Source organism: Puma concolor, chromosome E3, assembly GCF_028749965.1.
Source record: "Puma concolor isolate L17-30 chromosome E3, mPumCon1.1.hap2, whole genome shotgun sequence".
In the NCBI taxonomy this organism is placed as follows: domain Eukaryota; kingdom Metazoa; phylum Chordata; class Mammalia; order Carnivora; family Felidae; genus Puma; species Puma concolor.
The window spans coordinates 17,817,725-17,845,381 of record NC_141682.1 but is presented as its reverse complement, the minus strand read 5'-3'; the positions used below and the strand labels follow the sequence as shown (position 1 = coordinate 17,845,381).

General features: G+C 39.1%; 1 long non-coding RNA gene across 2 annotated transcripts; it reads right to left on the bottom strand.

Annotated features, from left to right (window-relative positions):
• Positions 1-500: 500 nt before the first annotated feature.
• LOC147573001 (uncharacterized) lies at positions 501-22,702 on the bottom strand. 2 transcript variants are annotated; one of them, XR_015245526.1, is made up of 3 exons: positions 22,055-22,702; positions 1,545-2,210; positions 501-606 (listed from the first exon to the last, which is right to left on the bottom strand). It is a non-coding gene; the product is annotated as an uncharacterized LOC147573001 (long non-coding RNA). The 2 variants fall into 2 exon arrangements; XR_015245525.1 differs by having other exon boundaries at positions 501-2,210.
• Positions 22,703-27,657: the final 4,955 nt, after the last annotated feature.

The following is a 27,657-nucleotide window of genomic DNA, read 5'->3' as shown; positions in this document are numbered from 1 at the left end:
TATGGGCAGAATCTACACTGCATCTCCCATCAGGATTTAAATAGATCCTTTAAAGCCTCCTCCCATAATAATCAATACCTTATAAAGAAGTCCTTCAAGGCATCAAGCCCATTATAAAAGATTATAAAGCTCAGGGTCTAATTACCCCTTCCAATGGTCCCTGCAACACCTCTGTTTTACCTGTGAGAAAACCCAATGGCCACGGATGGAGGTTTCTCCAAGACCTCTGAGCAATAAATACAAATAACCACAGTTATCCCCCAGTACCCTAAAGTTCATAACCCCCATGTGCTAACATCCATTCCCACTGAGAGCAAACTCTTCACTATAATTGTTTTATGCAGTGCATTTTTAGTATTCCAGTTGATAAAGATAACCAATATATTTTTTGTCTTTTACAGGAAAAAACAGAAACACACCTGGACAATAATGCCCCGGGGATTCACAGAGAGTCCTTCCCACCTTTACAAATCTTAAAAGCTGATTTAGATGATATAAAGTCTTCTACAGGCTCTAATTTATTACGGTATACAGATGATTTGCTTCTCCCTTCCCCTTCCTCAAACCTCTTCACAGAAAATTTCTTGGCCTTAAAGGACACAAAGTCTCCAAAGAAAGATTACAGTTTACTCAGGCTCAGGTTAGATACTTAGGGAATTGGATCTCAAAACAAGGACTGCATTTGATCCAGAAGAAACTCCTCACAACTGCTTAATACCGGCAGGTTACCTTTTCAATCCCAGTGAAAATTTACAGATAACTCCTCTAACCAATACACGTTGTTCATAGTTTCCTGATGGTTCTTATTTAAAGGATAAAAATGGTAAATATTGTCCTGGGTATGCTATTGCAACTCTCTTTGAAGTCATTGCAGTCATTGCAGCACTTTTACCTTTGGCTATTACAGCTGAATTATACACCCTTACTCAAGCTTATACTTTAGCCAAGGATAAAACCACAAATATTTATACTGATAGTCAGTATGCCTCTGGAGTAGCTCATGATTTTCAAATATTATAGAAACAATGAGGTTTCCTTACCCCCAATGGGGATAAGATTTAAAATGGCTCCTATGTACAACATTTATTAGATGTCATACTTTTGCATGTGGCTCTAGCTGTTATTAAGGTTCTGGGGTATTCCAGACTCAACTCCATAGATGCCAACAGAAGCCACCTCACTGATATATGTACCAAAAATGCTGCTTATAATGAGACCAATAGCCAAATCTCTGTCATGTTCCAAAGGGATGTTCTCCCAAATGATAAGTTTTGGGAAAATTGACCAGAAAAAAATTGGGGAAACATGACCACAGAAAAGGAGAAGCAATATTGGAAATTTATTAATTATTGGTTTGATAAAAAGAGAGAGAGAGAGAGAACTCTGGTTTTGGCCAAATAACAATCTGGTTATTCCAGTAATTCTAAAATTCTCAATACTTGTAATTGTAACATGCATTAAGCCATTGGTGTACTGACAAAATGACAGCATTCGTGGACCCATATTGGTGGAGAACAGTTAATAAGACCATAAGAAGGGCCTACCTTACTTGTCCCACTTGTCCAAAGTATAATCCAGGAAAAGCTGTTCATATGGATGGATTTCATACAACTTCTCCATCTCGTAGCTTGTATGTTTTCTCACTGGACCAAATCTTTTCCTTCGTGGATAGGCTTGCATCTCTTCCGTGGCTAAAATTCTGTTAGAAAAGATTATCCCTACCTGGGGAACCCCTCTAAAACTTCATGGTGATCAGGGAACCCATTTTACCTGTCAGGGGGTTTGACAAGTTTGTGCTGTTTGGCCAGTTTTACAACACTTTCACTGTGCAGTGATAAAGGTATCTTCTGTTACATTGCTGAGGTGACTTTGAAAATCACCTAAGGGTAGGGGCTAGTTGCCAGTAGGTACAACAATGTGTTCGGAACCTTCAGGTCCACCCTGAAATAACAACATCCCGGGAAGGAAGAGGGGCTAGGGTTAAACCAATCACCAACAGCCAATGATTTGATCATGCCTATGTAACAATGCCTCCAGAAAAACCCAAAGGGATGGGTTTGGAGAGCTCCTGGTTGGTAAACACACAGAAATTTAGGGAGAGTGATGAAGTTGGAGGTGGCACAGAAGCTCTCACCTTTTCCCAAACCTTACCACATGTATTTCTCCTGTCTCACTATTCTTCTTTATATCTTTTATAATAAATTGGTTACCTGGAAAGTAAAATGTTTTTATGAGTTTTGTGATCTGCTCTAGCAAATTAACCCAATGGGGGCGGGTTGCTGAAACCTCCAGTCTATAGTCTGTTGGTCAGAAGCACAAATGACAAACCGGACCTACAGTTGGCATCTGAAATGGCAGTAGAGGGCAGTCTTGTAGGACTGAATCCTTAATCTGTGGAATCTCCAGGTAGATAGTGTCAAATTGAGTTGAATTGTAGGACACACAGTTGGTGTTGAAGAATTGCTCATTTGTGGGAAAACATCACACACAAACTTCATTGGGATTGGGATGCTCAGAACCATTATAGCTATACTTAAAAAAAAATTAAGCAACACATTTAATAATTTTTTCAAATCAGTGTGAAGGACGATGTGTTTCCCATCTTTCACCAGTATGACTTCTGCCTGCCTCAGTAATGGAAATCATGACCACAGGTCCACACAGCCTAATCTCCACATTTAGTGAGTGAGTGTGTGTGTGGGTGGGTGGGTGGGGGGGGGGGTTGGTCCCTACTTTTTATTTGATTAAACAAGAAAATCCTGATGAAAATTATAAGTCAACAGGATAGTAGCATGTGTTGACAGCTGTGTATATTTCTATATTTTCAGATAAAATGTAAACCCTAAGTTATGGAGAAGTCTCTCCTATCACTTTCAGAATTTTCTTAGGCTTTAAGTCAATGAGAATTCCAAAGAGAGAAGTTTGGGTGCTGAGATTCAAGGATAGTAGCAAATGGACTCCTAGCCCTGTCTTTGATTGCATTTGATCAAAGATTCTATGCTGTGCTGCACCATTTGGATGTGTGTTAAAATATGTCTAACAATGCATCACTTGTTTCTTTGTCTTTCTTTGATGAGTAAAGAACATCTTAAAGTCTGGGGGAAAGTTTGTAACACAATTTGGTCTTAAGAAATTCCCAAAGCCTGTCCTTAATATTTAAAATTGTGCTATTTTGGTCCTAGCGGGACAGGTTTAGTCTCTTTAATATGTGGAACAATATATTGCTAAGATGTGAAGCTTGAAAAAACTACTTGAAATTTTAAAACTGGACCTACAAGTTATCTTCTGACTCTGATAAAATGCTTTAAACCGCGTTAATTTTTAAATCCCATATGATTACAATGGAATACTACTCAGCAATAAAAAGGAAAGAAGTATTGATACCGACAACAATATGGACGAATCTCAAAATAAAATCTTGCCTTTTGCAACAACGTGGATGGAACTAGAGTGTATTGTGCTAAGCAAAGTAAGTCAGTCAGAGAAAGACAAATACCATGGGATTTCACTCATATGTGGAATTTAAGAAGCAAAACAGATCAACATAAGGGAAGGAAGAAAAAATAAGATGAAACAGAGAAGGAGGCAAACTGTAAGAGACTCTTAAATACAGGGAACAAACTCAGGGTTGCTGGAGAGAAGGCGGGGAGGGGGGTATCTGCTAAATGGGTGACAGCATTAAGGAGGGAAGTTGTTGGGATGAGCACTAGGTGTTATATGAGCGATGAATCACTGGGTTTTACTCCTAAAACCAATACTACACTGTACGTTAACTGACTTGAATATAAATAAATAAACAAATAAATAAAGGTAATTATCTTGAGTGAAAGAAGCCTAATGAAAAATAACAAATTCTATGTGATACGATGTATATAAAATCTTTTTAAAATGCAAACTAACATATAGTAACAGAAATAAGATCAGTGGTTGCCTGAGGATGGAAGAGAGAGGATTAAAAAGAGGCACAAGGTGGCAAAACTGGATACCCACATCTAAAAGCTTGAAGCTGGCCCCTTACCATTGCCTGAGTGGCCTTAAAAGGGGTGAACTTGATGGGGAGTGTGCTCTCAGAGCCAAAGATTGGCTGGAATAAATGAAGACCATGGTGCAAGGTCTTTTCCCCTTCTGACATACTATCATCCTTGGATTGTATTATATACTCAAATTTTGTCTGTCTATTGCTTTACAAACTAACCCTACTCAAGAATATTTCTTTAGCTAGCCTTAAGAAGAAAAAATATTTTATTTAATAAACAAACATGTGCCCAGATGCAATGCCGAGGAGACAATTATTGTATATCTTTATAATTAGCTCAAAATGGCTCAAACATGTACAAAAAATAACTCAACTGGCTCAAAGACCTAAGTGAGTTAGTTAACCTACAACACCCTTTGAAAATAGGAGAAGCTGGATTCCTGAAAAATTCATTACATTGGATTTGGCAATCATTTCATGGATATGACACCAAAAGAACAGACAACAACAACAACAACAAAAAATAGATAAATTGAACTTCATCAAAATTAATTCTGTGCATTGAAGGACACCATCAACAGAGTGAAAAGATGGAACAGGAGAAAATATTTGCAAATCATATATCTGATAAGAGGTTAATATCCAGAATATCTAAAGAACTCTTACAGCTCAACAGCAATAGCCACAGTTTTTTAATGGGCAAAAGACATTAAATAAATATACATATATAATATATTTATAATGTATATATTTAATATAATATATAATATAAATATATTTAAATATATTTAGTATTTATAATATATAAATATATATTATATATTTAATAAATTTAAATATGTTTAAATATATTAAATTTTATATTATATAATTTATATATAATATATATATATTCCAAAGATATACAGATGGCTATAATATGTATATTATATTATATTATATTATATTATATTATATTATATTATATATATTCCAAAGATATACAGATGGCTAACAAACACATGAAAAGATGTTCAACATCACTAATCATTAGGGAAATGCAAATCAAAGCCACAATGAAAAACCACCTCACAACCATTAGGATGAACATTGTCTTTTTTAAAATATAAAATAACAAGTTTGGGGAAGGATATGGAAAAGTTACAGCCCATGGGCACTATTAATGAAAATGTAAAGTGCTGTGGCTTCTATGGAAAGCGGTTTGGTGGTTCCTCAAATAATTAAAAATAGAATTGCCATATGACCTAGGAATTCTACTTCTGCTATGTACCCAGAAGGTACTGAAAGCAGAATCTTGAAGAGATATTTGTACACTCATGTTCATAGAGATATTATTCACAATAGCCAAAGGATAGAAGCAATCCAAGTGTCCATCAATGGATAAATAAAATGCTAATGAAATAGTGCTTATTCAGCCTGAAAAAGAAAGAAATTCTGACATATGCTATAATGTGGATGAAACTTGAGGACGCTATGCTAAGTGAAATAAGCCAGGTACAGAAAGACAAACACTCTTTGATTCCACTTAGGTGAGGTACCTAAAATAGTCAAATTTATAGCGACACAAAGTAAGATGGTGGTTACTAAGAGCTGGGAGTTGATGGGAATAGGGAGTCATTGTTTGATGGATATAGAGGTTCAGTTTTGCAAGACAAAAAGAGTTCTGCAGAAGGATGGGAGGAATGGTTGCACAAAAATGGGAATGTGCTTGATACTACTGAACTATACACGTAAACATGATTAAGATGACACATTTCATCTTATGTGTACTTTACCACAATTTAAAATAAAAATAAAAATTCATGGGACTGGGGGCGCCTGGGTGGCTCCATCGGTTGAGTGTCCGACTTCAGCTCAGGTCATGATCTCACGGTCTGTGAGTTCGAGCCCCGCGTCGGGCTCTGTGCTGACAGCTCAGAGCCTGGAGTCTGCTTCACTTTCTGTGTCTCCCTCTCTCTCTGCCCCTCCCCCATTCATGCTCTGTCTCTCTCTGTCTCAAAAGTAAATAAACATTAAAAAAAAATTCAAAGGACTGATTTCTCCCTAACATTACTTTAGTGTGAAAGGAGTCTCCTACTAACGTATATTTCCATACAGCACTGCAAAGATGAACACCAAGAGGCCATGATTTTGTCAGATTTAAAATTTTCTCTCTCTCCTTCAGCACTTAATCAAGGTTAAAAGGTATATTGTTACAAACTGCAGCATCCGCAACAAATAAAGTATATGTAGACCAACCTCTTTAGGGAAATGCTCCATCAGCAGCGATCCCACCCAGTTTTCTGCCACTCACAGGGTGAGCATTAATTGCAAACAAACAACCAAACCTCATTTTCTGTTACTTGGGGTTTCAGCAATAAACAAAAATCCATCAAGCACGTCTCCCTCATATATGCACTGCAAAGAGCCTAGGGCTGATTCAGACTTTCAACATCATTGATTTAATCCAAGTATAAAGTGGTGTGTTTATTCTGCCACACATGATTTAGTCATTGATATTCCACCATATACTTCTGAGACTATACAATGTCCAAGCTGTTCCTTGGTAAAGGGATTTTGGCCTTACCTTATTCTTCAGGCATAACATTTGCCAAAAGCTCAGGGTAGCCTATTCAATAGCCATCAGTCCTGCTATTTCTTCCTGGCTAGCACAATTACTTCTGTTATTAGGCTTCTAAAAGGCAGGTGACTACTCTCTCAGCACTCATGTAACCTAGGGATGGAACTTACTTGAATCAAGGTCCACAGGACCTAAGGGGGAATCTGAGGATCTACGGAAAAGATTTATTTCCCTAATAATAAAGATGAGAGGAGAAACTGCATGGGTTTTCAAACTTGGGAATCGCCAGGATGAACTCTGAAAATTGCCCCTGTGCACAGAGGGTCAGGAGAGACTGAAGAAAGAGGTAGGCTGCTCCAGACTGGTAGGTGGCAGGGTTAATAAGCAAGAGATTGTTTTGGCAGCCACAGGACAAGTATATCTCCACACCCACCTGCCATGATTTAAGAGTTTGTGTACAGAGGAGGGAGTTAAGATGGAGGAGTTGTACGGGGACTCTGAGTTTGTCTTGTCCCTGAAACATGGCTGGATCAGCATCAAACCATTTTGAACACTTAGGAAACTTATCCGAGGATTAACACAACAATCTTGCATAATTTGAGTCACAGAACTTGACAGGTATGTGGTGTGAAGGGTGAGTTGGGGGAGAGAAATGCCACAAAGATGCGGAGGGTAGGGAGCTGTTTTTTCAGAGAGAGGACGAGACAGAAAGAGAAAGAGGGGGAATGCAGTGTATCGGGATCGTGCAAGAAAATCACTCCACCCAATAGTACCTGGAGAGAAAGTGAGAAAGGAAGAGTGAAAGCACTTGCAGGGGACTGGACAAGAAGTATCCAGTGATGGGGATATAGGAGAGGGTTTCAATACCACCAGGTTTTGTTCTATTATCTATTATTGTTCTATAAGCAGTGGAGTGCAGAGTCTTCAGGTTCAGAGCTTAGTGCCTGCCAGTGGTCTGGTAAGGAAATAGGTTGAATCCCCAGGAGCAGGCAGTGTAGTCTGAGGGGTCCAAGTGCCACATGGGAAGTGATTAGAGTGCATTTGGTAGAGGCCATACATCCTCCCCTTGGGCAAAGATCCTGGCGGACTCCTGAGAACGACCACGTTTGCTGATATTGGGACAAAGACGTCAGAGTGTGGCAAAACTTGGTGCCAGCTGTGTGTTGCGATTTGCCATGAACTCTGAACCTCTGTCACTGCACGATCATGCAAATATTTTCTGGGACAAGCTGGCACCTGGCCATTGCTCCACAAGACCCTCCCCCAGAGAATCAGCACGGGTCTAAGATGCGGGTGGCTCTAAAGTGTGGGGTTTTGAAACACAGCCCCATCTGAGATAAAAGTCTGGAGGGAGGTGCCACTTGGCAGGGAGACAGCTTGGACATGGAGAAGGTAGATGTGGGGAGTGGGTGGCGGTCTGAGACAAGCGAGGGGTGCTTGATCACAGATCAGTGAGAGCACAAAGTTCCTGTACCAGAGACTAGGGGCCTGAGTGAATCAAATTTCACCCTGAGCGCATGTGGGCACATGTGCACCCACATGTGTACTAGCACACACAGATGCACCACAGTAGCTAAGCAGTGCCACCAAGTGGAAGATGGAGCTGTTACACCAAGTCCTTCCCAACTTCACCCTCTGAGCACATCCTCAGAAAACCAGCACAAATCCCTCCCACCTGCTTAGTCTAAGAACTATAGTGTGCTTCAAAGTTTCAGTCCTAGGGGAAATTGGATGTAACTTCATTCAGGTCTCATTCTGTTTTTTTTTTTTTTAATAAAATTTATTGTGAAATTGGTTTCCATACAATACCCAGTGCTCATCCCAACAAGTGACCTCCTCAATGCCCGTCACCCACTTTCCCTCTCCCCCACACCCCCATCAACCCTCAGTTTGTTTTCTGTATTTAAGAGTCTCTTATGGTTTGTAAATTCTGTTTGCTGGTTCATTTATTTGTTCATTTTCTTTATTTCTGTTTTTGCTTAAATTGTTTTCTTTTTTCTTTCTCTTCTTTCTTTCTTGGATATGGAAAGAGCAAATTCTTTTTTATTTTTATAAAATTTTTAAAATTTTTAAATTTTATTTTATTTCCTTTATTTTATTTTATTCTTTTCTTTTTTTTCTTTTCTTTTTCAATATATGAAATTTATTGTCAAATTGGTTTCCATACAACACCCAGTGCTCATCCCAACAGGTGCCCTCCTCAATACCCATCACGCACCCACCCCTCCCTCCTACCCCCATCAACCCTCAGTTTGTTCTCAGTTTTTAGGAGTCTCTTATGGTTTGGCTCCTTCCCTCTCTCTCTTTTTTCTTTTTCATTCACCTCTCCCATGGTCTTCGGTTAAGTTTCGCAGGATCCACATAAGAGTGAAGACATATGGTATCTGTCTTTCTCTGTATGACTTGTTTCACTTAGCATAACACTCTCCAGTTCCATCAACGTTGCTATAAAAGACCATATTTCATTCTTTCTCATGGCCACGTAGTATTCCATTGTGTATATAAACCACAATGTCTTTATCCATTCACCAGTTGATGGACATTTAGGCTCTTTCCATAATTTGGCTATTGTTGAAAGTACTGCTATAAACATTGGGGTACAAGTGTCCCCTATGCATCAGCACTCCTGTATCCCTTGGGTAAATTCCTAGCAGTGCAATTGCTGGGTCATAGGGTAGATCTATTTTTAATTTTTTGAGGAACCTCCACACTGTTTTCCAGAGTGGAAACAGTTCCCATTTGTCCACATCTTCGCCAGTATCTGTATTCTCCCGATTTGTTCATTTTAGCCACTTTGGCGTGAGATGGTATCTGAGTGTGGTTTTGATTTGTATTTCCCTGATGAGGAGTGACGTTGAGCACCTTTTCATGTGCCTTTTGGCCATCTGGATGTCTTCTTTAGAGAAGTGTCTATTCATGTTTTTTGCCCATTTCTTCACTGGATTCTTTGTTTTTTGGGTGGGGAGTTTGGTGAGCTCTTTATAGATTTTGTATACTAGCCCATTATCCGATATGTCGTTTGCAAATATCTTTTCCCATTCCGTTGGTTGCCTTTTAGTTTTGTTCATTGTTTCCTTTGCAGTGCAGAAGCTTTTTATCTTCATGAGGTCCCAATTTTCATTTTTGCTTTTAACTCCCTTGCCTTTGGGGATGTGTCAAGTAAGAAATTGCTGCAGCTGAGGTCAGAGAGGTTTTTTTCCTGCTTTCTCTTCTGGGTTTTGATGGTTTCCTATCTCACATTTTAGGTGCTTTGTCCATTTTGAGTTTATTTTTGTGAATGGTGTAAGAAAGTGGTCTAGTTTCATTTTTCTGCATGTTGGTCTCTAGTTCTCCCAGCAGCACCACTTGCTGAAGAGACTGTCTTTATTCCATTGACTCTACTTTCCTGCTTTGTCAAAGATTAGTTGGCCATACTTTTGTAGGTCCAATTCTGGAGTCTCTATTCGATTCCATTGGTCTATGTGTCTGTTGTGCCAATACCACGCTATCTTGATGATTACAGCTTTGTAGTAGAGGATAAAGTCTGGGATTCTGATGCCTCCCGCTTTAGTCTTTTTCTTCAAAATTACTTTGGCTACTCTGGGTGTTTTGTGGTTCCATACAAATTTTAGGATTGCTTATTCTAGCTTCGAGAAGAATGGTGGTGCAATTTTGATAGGGACTGCATTGAATGTGTAGATAGCTTTGGGTAGTATTGACATTTTAACAATATTTATTCTTCCAATCCATGAGCATGGAATGTTTTTCCATTTCTTTGTGTCTTCTTCAATTTCCTTCATAAGCTTTCTATAGTTTTCAGCATAAATATCTTTTACATCTTTGGTTAGGTTTATTCCTAGGTATTTTATGCTTCTTGGTGCAGTTGTGAATGGGATCAGTTTCTTTATTTGTCTTTCTGTTGCTTCATTATTAGTGTATAAGAATGCAACTGATTTCTGTACATTGATTTTGTATCCTGCGACTTTGCTCAATTCATGTATCAGTTCTAGCAGACTTTTAGTGGAGTCTATCGGATTTTCCATGTATAATATCATGTCATCTGCAAAAAGTGAAAGCTTGACTTCATCTTTGCCAATTTTGATGCCTTTGATTTCCCTTTGTTTTCTGATTGCTGATGCTAACACTCCTAACACTATGTTAAACAACAGCGGTGAGAGTGGACATCCCCGTCGTGTTCTTTTTTTTTTTTATTTTTTTTCTTTTTTTTATTTATATATGAAATTTATTGTCAAATTGGTTTCCATACAACACCCAGTGCTCATCCCAAAAGGTGCCCTCCTCAATACCCATCACCCACCCTCTCCTCCCTCCCACCCTCCATCAACCCTTAGTTTGTTCTCAGTTCTCAACAGTCTCTTATGCTTTGGCTCTCTCCCACTCTAACCTCTTTTTTTTTTTTCCTTCCCCTCCCCCATGGGTTCCTGTTAAGTTTCTCAGAATCCACATAAGAGTGAAACCATATGGTATCTGTCTTTCTCTGTATGGCTTATTTCACTTAGCATCACACTCTCCAGTTCCATCCACGTTGCTACAAAAGGCCATATTTCATTTTTTCTCATTGCCACGTAGTATTCCATTGTGTATATAAACCACAATTTCTTTATCCATTCATCAGTTGATGGACATTTAGGCTCTTTCCATCATTTGGCTATTGTTGAGAGTGCTGCTATGAACATTGGGGTACAAGTGCCCCTATGCATCAGTACTCCTGTGTCCCTTGGATAAATTCCTAGCAGTGCTATTGCTGGGTCATAGGGTAGGTCTATTTTTAATTTTCTGAGGAACCTCCACACTGCTTCCAGAGCGGCTGCACCAATTTGCATTCCCACCAACAGTGCAAGAGGGTTCCCGTTTCTCCACATCCTCTCCAGCATCTATAGTCTCCTGATTTGTTCATTTTGGCCACTCTGACTGGCGTGAGGTGATATCTGAGTGTGCTTTTGATTTGTATTTCCCTGATAAGGAGCGACGCTGAACATCTTTTCATGTGCCTGTTGGCCATCCGGATGTCTTCTTTAGAGAAGTGTCCATTCATGTTTTCTGCCCATTTCTTCACTGGGTTATTTGTTTTTCGGGTGTGGAGTTTGGTGAGCTCTTTATAGATTTTGGATACTAGCCCTTTGTCCGATATGTCATTTGCAAAGATCTTTTCCCATTCTGTTGGTTGCCTTTTAGTTTTGTTGGTTGTTTCCATTGCAGTGCAGAAGCTTTTTATCTTCATGAAGTCCCAATAGTTCATTTTTGCTTTGAATTCCCTTGCCTTTGGAGTTGTTTCAAGTAAGAAATTGCTGCAGCTGAGGCCAGAGAGGTTTTTTTCCTGCTTTCTCCTCTAGGGTTTTGATGGTTTCCTGTCTCACATCCAGGTCCTTCATCCATATTCAGTTTATTTTTGTGAATGGTTTAAGAAAGTGGTCTAGTTTCATGCTTCTGCAGGTTGCTGTCCAGTTCTCCCAGCACCATTTGTTAAAGAGACTGTCTTTTTTCCATTGGATATTCTTTCCTGCTTTGTCAAAGATTAGTTGGCCATACGTTTGTGGGTCTAGTTCTGGGGTTTCTATTCTATTCCATTGGTCTATGTGTCTGTTTTTGTGCCAATACCATGCTGTCTTGATGATGACAGCTTTGTAGTAGAGGCTAAAGTCTGGGATTGTGATGCCTCCTGCTTTGGTCTTCTTCTTCAAAATTACTTTGGCTATTCGGGGCCTTTGGTGGTTCCATTTGAATTTTAGGATGGCTTGTTCTAGTTTCGAGAAGAATGCTGGTGCAATTTTGATTGGGATTGCATTGAATGTGTAGATAGCTTTGGGTAGTATTGACATTTTGACAATATTTATTCTTCCAATCCATGAGCAGGGAATGTCTTTCCATTTCTTTAAATCTTCTTCAATTACCTTCATAAGCTTTCTATAGTTTTCAGCATACAGATCCTTGACATCTTTGGTTAGATTTATTCCTATATTTTATGCTTCTTGGTGCAATTGTGAATTCGATCAGTTTCTTTATTTGTCTTTCTGTTGCTTCATTGTTAGTGTATAAGAATGCAACTGATTTCTGTACATTGATTTTGTATCCTGCAACTTTGCTGAATTCATGTATCAGTTCTAGCAGACTTTTAGTGGAGTCTATCGGATTTTCCATGTATAATATCATGTCATCTGCAAAAAGCGAAAGCTTGACTTCATCTTTGCCAATTTTGATGCCTTTGATTTCCTTTTGTTGTCTGATTGCTGATGCTAGAACTTCCAGCACTATGTTAAACAACAGCGGTGAGAGTGGGCATCCCTGTCGTGTTCCTGATCTCAGGGAAAAAGCTCTCAGTTTTTCCCCATTGAGGATGATGTTAGCTGTGGGCTTTTCAAAGATGGCTTTTATGATGTTTACGTATGTTCCTTCTATCCCGACTTTCTCCCTATCCTTTCTCTTATGAAGAAAGGATGCTGAATTTTGTCAAATGCTTTTTCTGCATCGATTGACAGGATCATATGGTTCTTATCTTTTTTTTACTAATGTGATGTATCACCTTGATTGATTTGCGAATGTTGAACCAGCCCTGCAGCCCAGGAGTGAATCCCACTTGATCATGGTGAATAATTCTTTTTATATGCTGTTGAATTCGATTTGCTAGTATCTTGTTGGGAATTACATCCATATTCATCAGGGATATTGGCCTGTAGTTCTCTTTTTTTTTCTGGGTCTCTGTCTGGTTTAGGAATCAAAGTAATGCTGGCTTCATAGAATGAGTCTGGAAGTTTTCCTTCCCTTTCTATTTTTTGGAACAGCTTGAGAAGGATAGGTATTATCTCTGCTTTAAACGTCTGGTAGAATTCCCCAGGGAATTCTGGACTCTTATTTGTTGGGAGATTTTTGATAACTGATTCAATGTCTTCGCTGGTTATGGGTCTGTTCAAGTTTTCTATTTCTTTCTGTTTGAGTTTTGAAAGTGTGTGGGTGCTTAGGAATTTGTCCATTTCTTCCAGGTTGTCCAATTGTTTGCATATAATTTTTCATAGTATTCCCTGATAATTGCTTGTATTTCTGAGAGATTGGTTGTAATAATTCCATTTTCATTTGTGATTTTATCTATTTGGGACATCTCCCTTTTCTTTTTGAGAAGCCTGGCTACAGATTTATCAATTTTGTTTATTTTTTTCAAAAACCAACTCTTGGTTTCATTGATCTGCTCTACAGTTTTTTTAGAGTCTATATTGTTTATTTCTGCTCTGATCTTTATTATTTCTCTTCTTCTGCTGGGTTTGGGGTGTCTTTGCTGTTCTGCTTCTAGTTCCTTTAGGTGTGCTGTTTATTTTGTATTTGGGATTTTTCCTGTCTCTGGAGATAAGCCTTGATTGCGATGCATTTTCCTCTCTGGACTGCCTTTGCTGCATCCCAAAGCATTTGGATTGTTGTGTTTTCATTTTCATTTGTTTGCATATATTTTTAAATTTCGTCTCTAATTGTCTGGTTGACCCATTCCTTCTTTAGTAGGGTGTTCTTTAACCTCCATGTTTTGGAGATTTTCCAGACTTTTTCCTGTGGTTGATTTCAAGTTTCATAGCATTGTGGTCTTAAAGTGTGCATGGTATGATCTCAATTCTTGTATACTTATGAAGGGCTGTTTTGTGACCCAGTATGTGATCTCTCTTGGAGAATGTTCCATGTGCACTCAAGAAGAATGTTCCATGTGCATTCTATGCGATGCAGAGTTCTAAATATATCTGTCAAGTCCATCTGATCCAATGTATCATTCAGGGCCCTTGTTTCCTTATTGATCCTGTGTCTAGATGATCTATCCATTGTTGTAAGTGGAGTATTAAAGTCCCCTGCAATTACCGCATTCTTATCAAAAAGGTTGCTTATGTTTGTGATTAATTGTTTTATATATTTGGGGGCTTCTGTATTCAATGCATAGATATTTATAATTGATAGCTCTTCCTGATGGATAGACCCTGTAATTATTATATAATGCCCTTCTTCATCTCTTGTTACAGACTTTAATTTAAGTCTAGTTTGTCTGATATAAGTATGCCTACTCCAGCTTTCTTTTGACTTCCAGTAGCATGATAGAAAGTTCTCCATCCCCTCACTTTCAATCTGAAGGTGTCCTCAGGTCTAAAATGAGTGTCTTGGGGCGCCTGGGTGGGGCAGTCGGTTAAGCGTCGGACTTCAGCCAGGTCACGATCTCGCGGTCCGTGAGTTCGAGCCCCGCATCAGGCTCTGGGCTGATGGCTCAGAGCCTGGAGCCTGTTTCTGATTCTGTGTCTCCCTCTCTCTCTGCTCCTCCCCCGTTCATGCTCTGTCTCTCTCTGTCCCAAAAATAAATAAACGTTGAAAAAAAAAAATTTAAAATGAGTGTCTTGTATACAGCTAATAGATGGGTCTTGTTTTTTATCCATTCTGATACCCTATGTCTTTTGGTTGGCGCATTTAATCCATTTACATTCAGTGTTATTATTGAAAGATATGGGTTTAGAGTCATTGTGATGTCTGTAGATTCCATACTTGTAGTGATGTCTCTGGTACTTTGCGGTCCTTGCAACATTTAATTCACAGAATCTCCCTTAGGATCTCTTGTAGAGCTGGTTTAGTAGTGAAGAATTCCTTCAGTTTTTGTTTGTTTGGGAAGACCTTTATCTCTCCTTCTATTCTGAATGACAGACTTGCTGGATAAAGGATTCTTGGCTGCACATTTTTTTCTGTTCATCACATTGAAGATTTCCTGCCATTCCTTTCTGGCCTGCCACGTTTCAGTAGATAGGTCTGTCACTAGTCTTATCAGTCTCCCTTTATATTTTAGGGCGTGTATATCCCTAGCTGCTTTCAGAATTCTGTCTTTATTCTTGTATTTTGCCAGTTTCACTATGATATGTCGTGCAGATCGATTCAAGTTACATCTGAAATGAGTTCTCTGTGCCTCTTGGATTTCAATGCCTTTCTCCTTCCCCAGATCAGGAAACTTCTCAGCTATGATTTGTTCAAGTACACCTTCAGCCCTTTTCTCTCTCTCTTTCTCTTCTGGAATTCCTATTATATGAATATTGTTCCGTTTCTAATTTTCCCCTCATAGTCCTGGATTTTTTTTTATCTCTCTTTTTCTCAGCTTCCTCTTTTTCCATAATTTTATCTTCTAATTCACTTATTCTCTCCTCTGCCTCTTCAATCCAAGCTGTGGTCGCCTCTATTTTATTTTGCACCTCATTTATAACATTTTTTAGCTCCTCACGACTATTTCTTAGTCCCTTGATCTCTGTAGCAATAGATTCTCTGCTGTCCTCTACGCTTTTTTCAAGCCCAGTGATTAATTTTATGACTATTATTCTAAATTCTTGTTCCATTATATTGGTTAAATCGTTTTTGATCAATTCGTTAGCTGTCACTACTTCATGGAGTTTCTTTTAAGGAGAGTTCTTCCGTTTCATCATTTTGGATAGTCCCTGCGGTGGCTCCAAACTGCAGGGCTCTTCCCCTGTGCTGTCTTGAGTAGCTTGTGTTGGTCAGCGGGGCTGCAGTCTGACCCAATGTCTGTCTCTAGCCCACCACTGGGACCACAGTCAGACTGGTTGTACCTTATCTTCCCCTCTCCCAGGGGCCAGACTCATTGTGGAGTGGTGTGGCCCCTGTCTGGACTACTTGCACACTGCCAGGCATGTAGGGCTGCTTCATTGGGATCTGGTGTATTAGCTGCGGTGGATCCGCAAGATGTACAGGGGCGGGAGGTGAAGTCTTAGCTCGATTTGCCTTCAATGGGCCCCTGCGGGAGGGGCCCCGCAGCACAGGAGGGAGGCAGACCCGTCAGAGAGATGGGTCCACAGAAGCACAGCATTGGGTGTTTGGGTGGTGCCAGCAAGTTCAGTGATGGGAACTAGTTCCCTTTGTGGTTTTGGCTGGGGGATGGGAGAGGGATATGGTGCTTGCCGGCGCCTTTATTCCCGCTGAGCTGAGCTCTGTCTTCTGGGGCTCAGCAACTCTCCCTCCCGGTGTCCTCTTGCCCTCCCTGCTCTCTAAGAGCAGAATTGTTGACTTTTAACATTCCAGATGTTAAGTCCTGCTGGCTGTCAGAACTCACGCAGTCCAACCCCTCTGCTTTTGCAAAGGGCTTTGCCTTGCCAGGCGGGCTGCCCCTTCACCACCCGGCTCCCTCCTGCCAGTCCATGTAGCACGCACTGCCTCTCTGCCCTTCCTACCCTGTTGTGGGCCTGTTGTCTATGCTTGTCTCCTGAGAGTACGTTCTGCTAGTCTTCTGGTGGTTTTCTGGGTTATTTAGGCAGATGTTGGTGGAATCTAAGTGATCAGCAGGATGAGGTGAGCCCAGAGTCCTCCTATGCAACCATCTTCACTCCAAAATGAAGACATCAGGGTTTAAATCCCAGCCAAGCAACAGGGAGGCGCGGGAGTTGGCAGAACAGGACAAACTGCCTCATTTTCTCCATTGCACTGTGAAGACAACCTGAACAGAGTGGTTTGGGACACCCACTCTGTGGAAGAGAGACTGGGATGTTGCCATTTTTCTCACCATCACCAACAAGGTGGGGACTCAGGGAACAGACAGCAAGCCCACATTGGAGGTGGGACCTAACTACACCAAACCACTCCCCTTCATGTTTGATAACTGCATATCTACTGGAACAGGACTGATGCTGTAGAACCAGACAGCACTTCCTCCAGACCAGCACTGCCACTGGTCCCAAGGCACCCAGTGGTTGTGCAGTTTCTGATTTAATTTTGGACAATTTTGGACAAATATATATATATATATATATATATATATATATATATATATATATATATTTGTATATACATATATACATATATATATTTGTATATACATATATATTTGTATATACATATATACATATATATATATATATATTTGTATATATTTATTTTTTCCTTCCCCCCCTTCCTTTTCTCCTTCTTATTTCTTCCTTCCTCTAGTCTAGTTATTCTCATTGTTGGTTTGTTTAAGCAGACATATTCAATCTATTCTCTTTATACCTGTTCTATATCTCCTTCTTTATTTTTCCCTCTCTCTCTGTGGATTAAGCCATAGAGTTTCTCTGCCTGGTCAATTTTCTTTTCTTTTCTTTCTCCCTGCCCCTGTCACATCTCTCTTTGTATGGGATAAGGCTTCCTCAATCAACAATGCCACCAGCCCATTATATTGATGTAGCTGGTGTTTTTTTTTCTGTTTTTGTTTGTTTTCTTTTCTAGTGCTACTTCAGTGAACAAATCAAAGCATCCCTGGTGTGTGCACACCTGGTGCTCACTATGAGTAAGGTGACAAAACAACTAGAGTCACAACAACAGAGAGCAAGTAACACTCTCCAAAAAAACACCTCTGAATATAGTAGTGCTCACAGGCACAGGGCACATAAAATGCTTTAAAACATATAAGGGATAGAAAACTAGCCAAGATGATTAATTCTCCTCAAAAGAAATTCCAGGAAGTAATGACAGCTAAAGAATTGATCAAAACAGATATAAACAGTATAACTGAACAAGAATGTATATTGATAGTCATAAAATTAATCACTGGGCTTTAAAAAAGCATAGAAGACAGCAGAGAACCTATTGCAGCAGATAAAGGAACTAAAAAATAGTCATGATGAATTAAAAATGCTGTAATTGAGGTGCAAAATAAACTGGACTCAGTGACAGTGAGGATTGAAGAGGCAGAGGGGAGATCAGCAAAATAGAGGATAAAATTACTGAAAAAGATGAAGCTGAGAAAAAGAGAGATAAAAAAATTCTGGACCATGAAGGAAGAATTGGAGAACTAAGTGCTTCAATGAAATGGAATAATATCCATATCATAGGAGTTCCAGAAGAAGGGAGAGAGAAAGGGGTGGAAGGTGTACTTGAACAAATCATAGTTGAGAACTTCCCCAATCTAGGGATGGAAACAGACATTGAAATCTATGAGGCACAGAGAACTCCCTTCAGCCATAACTTGAATCGATCTGCACAACATACTATAGTGAAACTAGTAAAATAGAAAGAAAAGACAATTCTGAAAGCAGCTAGAACAAATGGGCCTTAACCTACAAGGGTAGACACATAAGGGGAGTAGCAGACCGATCTACTAAAACTTGGCAAGCCAGAAAGGAGTGGCAGGAAATCTTCAATGTGATGAACAGAAAAAATATGCAGCCGAGAATCCTTTATCCAGCAAGTCTGTCATTCAGAATAGAAGGAGAGATAAAGGTCTTCCCAAACAAAAACTGAAGGAATTCATCATCTCTAAACCAGCCCTACAAGAGATCCTAAGGGGACTCTGTGAGTGTAATGTTGCAAAGACCACAAAGGACCAGAGAAATCACTACAAACATGAAACCTACAGATAACACAATGACATTGAATCCGTAACTTTCAGTAATAACACTGAATGTAAATGGACCAAATGCTCCAATCAAAAGACATAGGGTATCAGAATGGATAAAAAACAAGATCTATCTATTTGCTGTGTACAAAAGACACATTTAAACTTGAGGACGCCTTCAGATTGAAAGTGAGGGGATGGGAAAGCATCTATCATGCTATTGGAAGTCAAAAGAAAGCTGGAGTAGCCATACTTATATCATACAAACTAGATTTTAAACTAAAGGCTGTAACAAGAGATGAAGAAGGGCATTGTATCATAATTATGGGTCTGTCCATCAAGAAGAGATAACAATTATAAATATTTATGCACTGAATATGGAAGCATCCAAATATATAAAACATTCACAAATGTAAGCAATCTTATTGGTAAGAATGTGGTAATTTCAGGGGACTTTAATTCTCCACTTACAACAATGGACAGATCATCTAGACAGAAAATCAGTAAAGAAACAATGGCCCTGAATGATACACTGGACCAGATGGACTTGACAGATATATTCAGAACTTTTCATCCAAAAGCAACAGAATACACATTCTTCTTGAGTGCACATGGAACATTCTCCAAGATAGATCACATGCTGGGTCACAAAACAGCCCTCAATAAATATAAAAGAATTGACATCATATCATGCCCCTTTTCAGATCATAATGCTATGAAACTTGAAATCAACCACAGGAAACAGTTTGGAAAACCTCCAAATGCAGGGAGTTAAAGAACATCCTACTAAAGAATGAATAGGTGACCAGGAAATTAAAGAAGAAATTTAAAAATATATGGAAAGAAATGAAAATGAAAACAAGACAGTCAAAGCCCTGTGGGATGCAGCAAAGGCTGTCCTAAGGGGAAAATACATTGCAATCCAGGCCTATCTCAAGAAACAAGAAAAAACCCAAATACAAAATGGAACATCAAACCTAAAGGAATTAGAAGCAGAACAACAAAGAAACCCCAAGGCCAGCAGTAGAAGAGAAATAATAAAGATCAGAGCATAAACAATCTAGAATCCAAAAACACATTAGAATAGGTCAATGAAACTAAGAGCTGGTTTTTTGAAAAAATAAACAAAATTCATAAACCCCTAACCAGATTTCTCAAAAGGAAAAGAGAGAGGACCTAAATAGATACAATCACGAATGAAAATGGATTTATGACAACAAATCCTCAGAAATACAAGCAATTATTACAGAATACTAAGAAAAATTATATGCCAACAAATAAGACAACCTGGAAGAAATGGACAAATTCCTAGACACCCACACCCTACCAAAACTCAAACGGGAAGAAATAGAAAATTTGAACAGACCCATAACCAGTGAAGAAATTGAATCAGTTATCAAAAATGCCCCAACAAACAAGAGTCCTGGGCCAGATGGTTCCCAGGGGAATTCTACCACACATTTAAAGCAGAGATAATATCTATCCTTCTAAAGCTGTTCCAAAATAGAAACAGAAGGAAAAATTCAGGACTCATTCTATGAAGCCAGCATTACTTTGATTCCCAAACCAGACAGAGACCCCACAAAAAAAGGAGAATTACAGGCCAATATCCCTGATGAATATGGATGCAAAAATTCTCAACAAGGTCCTAGCAAATTGAATTCAGCAGCATATAAAAAGAATTATTCACCATGATCATTCCTGGGCTTCAGGGCCCAGGGATCATTCCTGGGATTCATTCCTGGGCTTCAGGGCAGGTTCAATATTTGCAAATCAATGTGATACATCACGTTAATAAAAGAAAGGATAAGAACCATGTGATCCTGTCAATAGATGCAGAAAAAGGATTGGACAGAATACAGCATCGTTTCTTAATAAAAATTCTCAGGAATGTTGGGATAGAAGGAACATACTTAAACATCATAAAAGCCATTTATGAAAATCCCACAGCTAATATTATCCTCAATGGGGAAAAACTGAGATCTTTCCCCTGAGACCAGGAACACGACACGGATGTCCACTCTCACAACTGTTGTTTAACATAGTGTTGGAAGTCCTAAAATCACCAATCAGATGACAAAATGAAATAAAAAACATCAAAATTGGCAAAGAAGTTGAGCTTCCACTTTTCGCAGATGACTTGATATTCCACATGGAAAACCAGAAAGACTCCACCAAAACACTGCTAGAACTGATAGATCAATTCAGCAAAGTCACAGGGTACAAAATCAATGTACAGAAATCTGTTGCATTTCTATACACCAATAATGAAGAAAAAGAAAGAGAAATCAAGTCTTCGATCCCACTTACAGTTGCACCAAGAGCCATAAAATACCTAGGAATAAATGTAACCAAAGATGTAAAAGATCTGTATGCTGAAAACTATAGAAAGCTTATGAAGGAAATTGAAGAAGATACAAAGAAATGGAAAAACCTTCCATGCTCATGGATTGGAAGAATATTGTTAAAATGTCAATACTACCCAAAGCTATCTACACATTTGATGTAATCCCAATCAAAATTGCACCAGCATTCTTCTTAAAGCTAGAACAAGCAATCCTAAAATTTGTATGGAACCACAAAAGACCCCAAATAGCCAAAGTAATTTTGAAGAAGAAGACCAAGGTGGGAGGCATCAGAATCTCAGACTTTAGCCTCTACTACAAAGCTGTAATCATCAAGACAGCATGGTATTGGCACAAAAACAGACACATAGACCAATGGAATCAAATAGAGACTCTAGAATTGGACCCACAAAAGTATGGCCAACTAATCTTTGACAAAGCAGGAAAGGATAGTCAATGGAATAAAAACAGTCTCTTCAGCAAGTGGTGCTGCTGGGAGAACTGGACAGCAACATGCAGAAGAATGAACCTGCACCACTTCCTTACACCATACACAAAAATAAACTCAAAATGGATGAAAGACCTAAATGTGAGACATGAAACTATCAAAACCCTAGAGGAGAAAGCAGACAACAACTTCTTTGACCTCACCTGAAGCAATTTCTTGCTCAACACATTTCCAAAGGCAAGGGAGTTAAAAGCAAAAATGAACCATTGGGACCTCATGAAGATAAAAAGTTTCTGCACTGCAAAGGAATAATCAACAAAACTAAAAGGCAAACAATGGAATGGGAAAAGATATTTGCAAATGACATATCAGATAAAGGGTTAGTATCCAAAATCTATAAAGAACTTACCAAACTCCACACCTGAAAAACAAATAATCCAGTGAAGAAATGGGCAGAAAACATGAATAGACAATTTTCCATAGAAGACATCCAGGGGACCAACAGACACATGAAACAATGCTCAACATCACTAATCATCAGAGAGATGCAAATCACAACCACACTGAGATACCACTTCACACCAGTCAGAGTGGCTAAAATTAACAACTCAGGAAACAACAGATGTTGGTGAGGATGTGGAGAAAAGGGAACCCTCTTGCACTGTTGGTGGAAATGCACACTGGTGCAGCTGCTCTGGAAAACAGTATGGAGGTTCCTCAAAAAACAAAACAAAACAAAACAACGACCAAGCAATAGCACTAGTAGGAATTTTCAAAGGATACAGAAGTGCTGATCCACAGGGGCACATGTACCCCAATGTTTATAGCAGCGCTTTCAACAATAGCCAAATTATGGAAAGAGCCTAAATATCCATCAACTGATGAATGTATAAAGAAGATGTGGTTATGTATAGACAATGGAATAGTACTTGGCAATGAGAAAGAAAGAAATCATACCATTTGCAGCAACATGGATGGAACTGGAAGGTATTATGCTAAGTGAAATAAGTCAGTCAAAGGAAGACATATCATAGATTTCAGTCATATGTGGATCTTAACAGAGACCATGGGGGAAGGGAAGGGGGAAAATAGTTAAAAACAGAGAGGGAGGCTCTCTCTCTGCCCCTCCCCCGTTCATGCTCTGTCTCTCTCTGTCCCAAAAATAAATAAACAAAACAAAACAAAACAAAACAAAACAGAGAGGGAGGAAGGCAAACCATAACAGACTCTTAAATACAGAGAACAATCTGTGGGTTGATGTGGTGGTGGGGGAGAGGAGAAAATGGGTGATAACATTGAGGACTTAGGGCACTTGTCGGGATGAGCACTGGGTGTTGTATGTAAGCAATGAACCACAGGGATCTACTTGTGTAAGTACAACTTACACACTGTATGTTAGCTAATTTGACAATAAATTATATTAAAAAATAAAATAAAATCTGTCTTAAATGAAGAAAAAATAAAAATATTATCAAAGAAAAAAGTTTCCCCAAAACAAAATAATTGACATAGTTGGTACCCACACCAAAATAGTAATAATTAAACTTGGTCAGTGCTGTGGGTTATATCATACTCCATGCCAAATTTGAAATTCAAGTTGGTAACTTATGTTAAGTTCATAATTGACCAAAACCTGATAAAGCCAATTATTGGACAGGCAAACTTTACATTTAATATTCTATTTACCATTTATGGCATTATACCAAAATTATAAACAGACTGTGAATAGACAAAATTTATAGAGCCATGATAGATTGGATGCTAACACTGACCACAATAATTATCTTAATACTGCTTTACCATAATATGAACATTTTGGAATGCTCTATTAAACGTCTTTAAAACAAAACTTTGAACACTGTTGTGAAAGGCAGAAGGGCAATCCCTCATTCATTAACCATATCCAAATTACTCAAGGGGTGGTTTAGTGGTAGATTGGATTATATAATAACTTCTGAGGGCACTTGGAATCTTACTGAAGATATAATCCAGAAAAAAGAAACTCCAGATGTTGGCCTCATTTCCCAAGCCAGTGAGTTATAGCATATATTTGAAAGACCGAATAAGGAGGTCTTCCCAATGTTCTTCTTAGGAGCATTAAGTAACATAGATGTCAATAGGTAGAAAAAGAACAGTACAAAAGTAGTACAAAAAGTAATCTCCAGAATAAAAACACCCCTGACCTTTTTGTTCCTAAAAGCCCTGAAAATAATAATTGTTTTAACCTTTTTGATCCTGGTAACTTTAACTTACTAGTAGTTAAGCCCATGAAAATAGACAAAACCACAACAAATGATAATATGAAACTAGTCAGAGTCACTGAAGGAAAGCTTATACTAGATAACTGAAAAAAAAAAGATAGAATTGAGTCCCAACAACTGATTTAGACACAGAAACCCAGCAGCTATTAGAATTATGCTGCAAATGAGAGCAGAGTCTGATCCTTATAGGAACAGAGGATGTGCAACCCAGACCTCTTACCACCAATACTGAATTTAGTCAACATCTTAGAGTATTTGGAGAAAATAATATTAATTTACAAAGATCTTTGATTGGATAGCATAGGCCTAGACAGTAAGATGGCCTATATCTAATGCCATCCCTGAAAAACATCTCAGTGGAAAATATCAGGGAAGCTACTCATACAATAATTAAATTAAGACTGTTGGCTATGTTTGAGAAGGGACAGACACTCTCATGCTACATGTGGAAGCAACAGAAGAAATTTAAAATGTCATCCTAAAAACTGCTCTCATTGGAGAGAACAGTACTATTTACAGTATTTTCAGGCACCAGAAACACAGAAGAGCTGATTGATTTTATAAGAAGAGCAGAGCAACTTAGTCAAGAAAAAGCTATTGATAGCTTTGAGAAAGTGGGAGAAAATGGCAGAATAGGAGAATCCTGAGCTCACCTTCTTCCATGGACATTCTGAGGCAACATGTAATGCAACTCACCCTGACAGCAACCTGAAGACTGTCAGAAGAGACCTTCTGCATCTAAAAACATAAAGAGAAGGTCACATCAAGAAGGGTAGGAGGGGCAGAGACATGGTCAGGCACCAAACCCCCATCACAATGACCCATAAGTCATAAGGATATCACAGGCACAGAGGACTGAGAGGATCAAGCTCCACACCAGACACCCATGGCTCTGGGGACCTGCACGGGGAAGAAGAGGCCCCATGATGTCTGGCTTTGAAAATGAGCAGGAATTCCCTCTGGGAGCTTTGAAAATCAGCAAGGCTTAATTAACTCTGGGATACCTGAGGGCTATAGGAAATGAAGTCTTTGCTATCAAGGGGCCAGCACACTGTATCACTTTGTCAGAGCCCCAAACAGAAGCATCCATATGAAAGCACCTGGTAATAAATGAAGGAGATTTATTGACTAATTTTAGGGTGTGTGCTGTAGGGGCAAGTTTCTGCAGGAGGTTTCTCCTAAAACAGAAGTGCTGATAAGCACCATTTTTCTTGCCTTTTTTCAGCCTATCTGGCCAGAGGCGTTCAGAAGCCAGTTCTCATGCCATCCATGTTCTCATTCTAGCACTGCTTGCCTCACCCTGACATTCCCCTTTGGACCTACCCCACTCAACCCATCTGCCCTAACAGGCACTTTTCCAAAGATTCTCCTACTGCACCACACCCGACAGGCAGCATTGGTCAGGACCAGTCTCCCTCTAAAGTGACTGCTAGGGCACAGCAGGTAGTCCTGGTTGGGACCAGAAACCCTTCCAGAGTGGCTCCTGCCCCAAGCTAGCCCCAGCCACCAGCACACATGAAGTAGCTACTCAGCCAGCAGCACAGGATGCAATCCCTAACTACAAGTTCACACACAGTAGTCATGGCCAGTCATTGCTGACAACTGGGCTGAGGGTCTGCCTCACTGACCAGCATGTCTGCAGTAGTGACAGATCAGTCACAACAGGAGGACACAAGCAACCCACATAAAGCACACTTCTGGAGCACCTGGTTCTGGTAACCAGGAGATTGTGCTACTGGATACCACAGGATGTCTTGTACATAAGGCCACCAATTTTAAGACTAGGAGACATAGCTGATGGACCTAGTACACAGAAACAAACACAGAGGATTAGACAAAAGGAGGAGACAGAGAAATATGTTCCAAATGAAAAAACAAGACAAAGCTCCCAAGAAATAGTAAAAGGAAACACTGATAAGCAATTTGCCTAATAAAGAGTTCAAAGTAATTAAATAGTCGCCAAACTTGGGAGAAGAGTAGATCAATTCAGAGAGAACTTCATCAAAGAAACAGAAAACATAAAAAGAACCAGTCAGAGATAAAAAATACATTAACTGAAATGAAAAATACACTAGAGGGAATCACTACAGATTAGAGGATGCAGAAGAATGGATCAGCAATCTGGAAGAAAGGGTAGTGGAAAGCATCCAAGCTGAACAGCAAAAAGAAGAATTTGTTAAGTGAGGATAAGTTAAAGGATCTCTACAATAACACCAAGCATAGTAACATTATCATTATATGGGTTGTTGGAGGAGAGGAAAAAGAGAAAGGAGCAGAAAAATTATTTAAGAAGAAATAAGTAAAAACTTCCTTAATCTGGGAGAGGAAATGGATATTCAGGTCCAGGAAGCATGGACAACTCCAACCAAATGAATGCCAGGAGGACCAAGTGTCCATCAATGGATGAATGGATAAAGAGGATGTATGTGTATGGGGTGTGTGTGTGTGTGTGTGTGTGTGTGTGTGTGTGTGTGATGGAATATTATTCAGCCATAAAAAAGAATGAAATCTTGCCATTTTCTATGACATGGATGGAGCTAAAGAGCATAATGTTAAGCAAAGTAAGCCAGTAAGAGAAAGACAAATACCATATTATTTCACTCATATGTGGAATTTAAGAAACAAAACATACAAGCAAAGGGGAAAAATGAGAAACAGACAAATAGAAAAACAGACTCTTAATTATAAACAGCAAACTGATGGTTAGCAGAGGGGTGAAAGGTGAGGGGTGATGGGGATTAAGCAGTTCACTTGTCACAATGAGCACACAGTGATGTATGGAATTGTTGAGTCACTATATTGTACACTTGAAACTAACATAGCACTGTATGTTAACTATACTAGAAATAAAATAAAATTTTAAAATTAAAAACGTTAAAGAGGGTGACTAGGTGGCTCAGCTGGTTAAGCATCTGACTCAATTTTGGCTCAGGTCATGATCTCACAATTTGTTAGATCAAGCCCTGTGTCAGGCACTTGGGGCCTACTGGGAATTCTCCTTCTTCTTTCTCTGCCCCCTATCTCTCTCTCTCTCCCTAAAAACAAATAAATAAAACTTTTTTTTAAAAAAGCAAAAGATCTGTATGTCGAAAACTATAGACAGCTTATGAAGGAAATTGAAGAAGATATAAAGGAATGGAAAAACATTCCGTGCTCATGGATTGGAAGAATAAATATTGTTAAAATGTCAATACTACCCAAAGCTATCTACACATTCAATGCAATCCCAATCAAAATTGCACCAGCATTCTTCTCAAAGCTAGAAAAAGCAACCCTAAAATTTGTATGGAACCACAAAAGGCCCTGAATAGCCAAAGTAATTTTGAATAAGAAGACCAAAGCAGGAGGCAACAGAATCCCAGACTTTAGCCTCTACTACAAAGCTGTAATCATCAAGACAGCATGGTACTGGCACAAAAATAGACACATAGACCAATGGAATAGAATAGAAACCCCAGAACTAGACCCACAAAAGTATGGCCAACTAATCTTTGACAAAGCAGGAAAGAATATCCAATGGAAAAAAGACAGTTTCTTTAACAAATGGTGCTGGGAGAACTGGACAGCAACATGCAGAAGGATGAAACTAGACCACTTTCTTACTCCATCCACAAAAATAAACTCAAAATGGATAAAGGACCTAAATGTGAGACAGGAAACCGTCAAAACCCTAGAGGAGAAAGCAGGGAAAAACCTCTCTGACCTCAGCTGCAGCAATTTCTTACTTGACACATCCCCAAAGGCAAGGGAA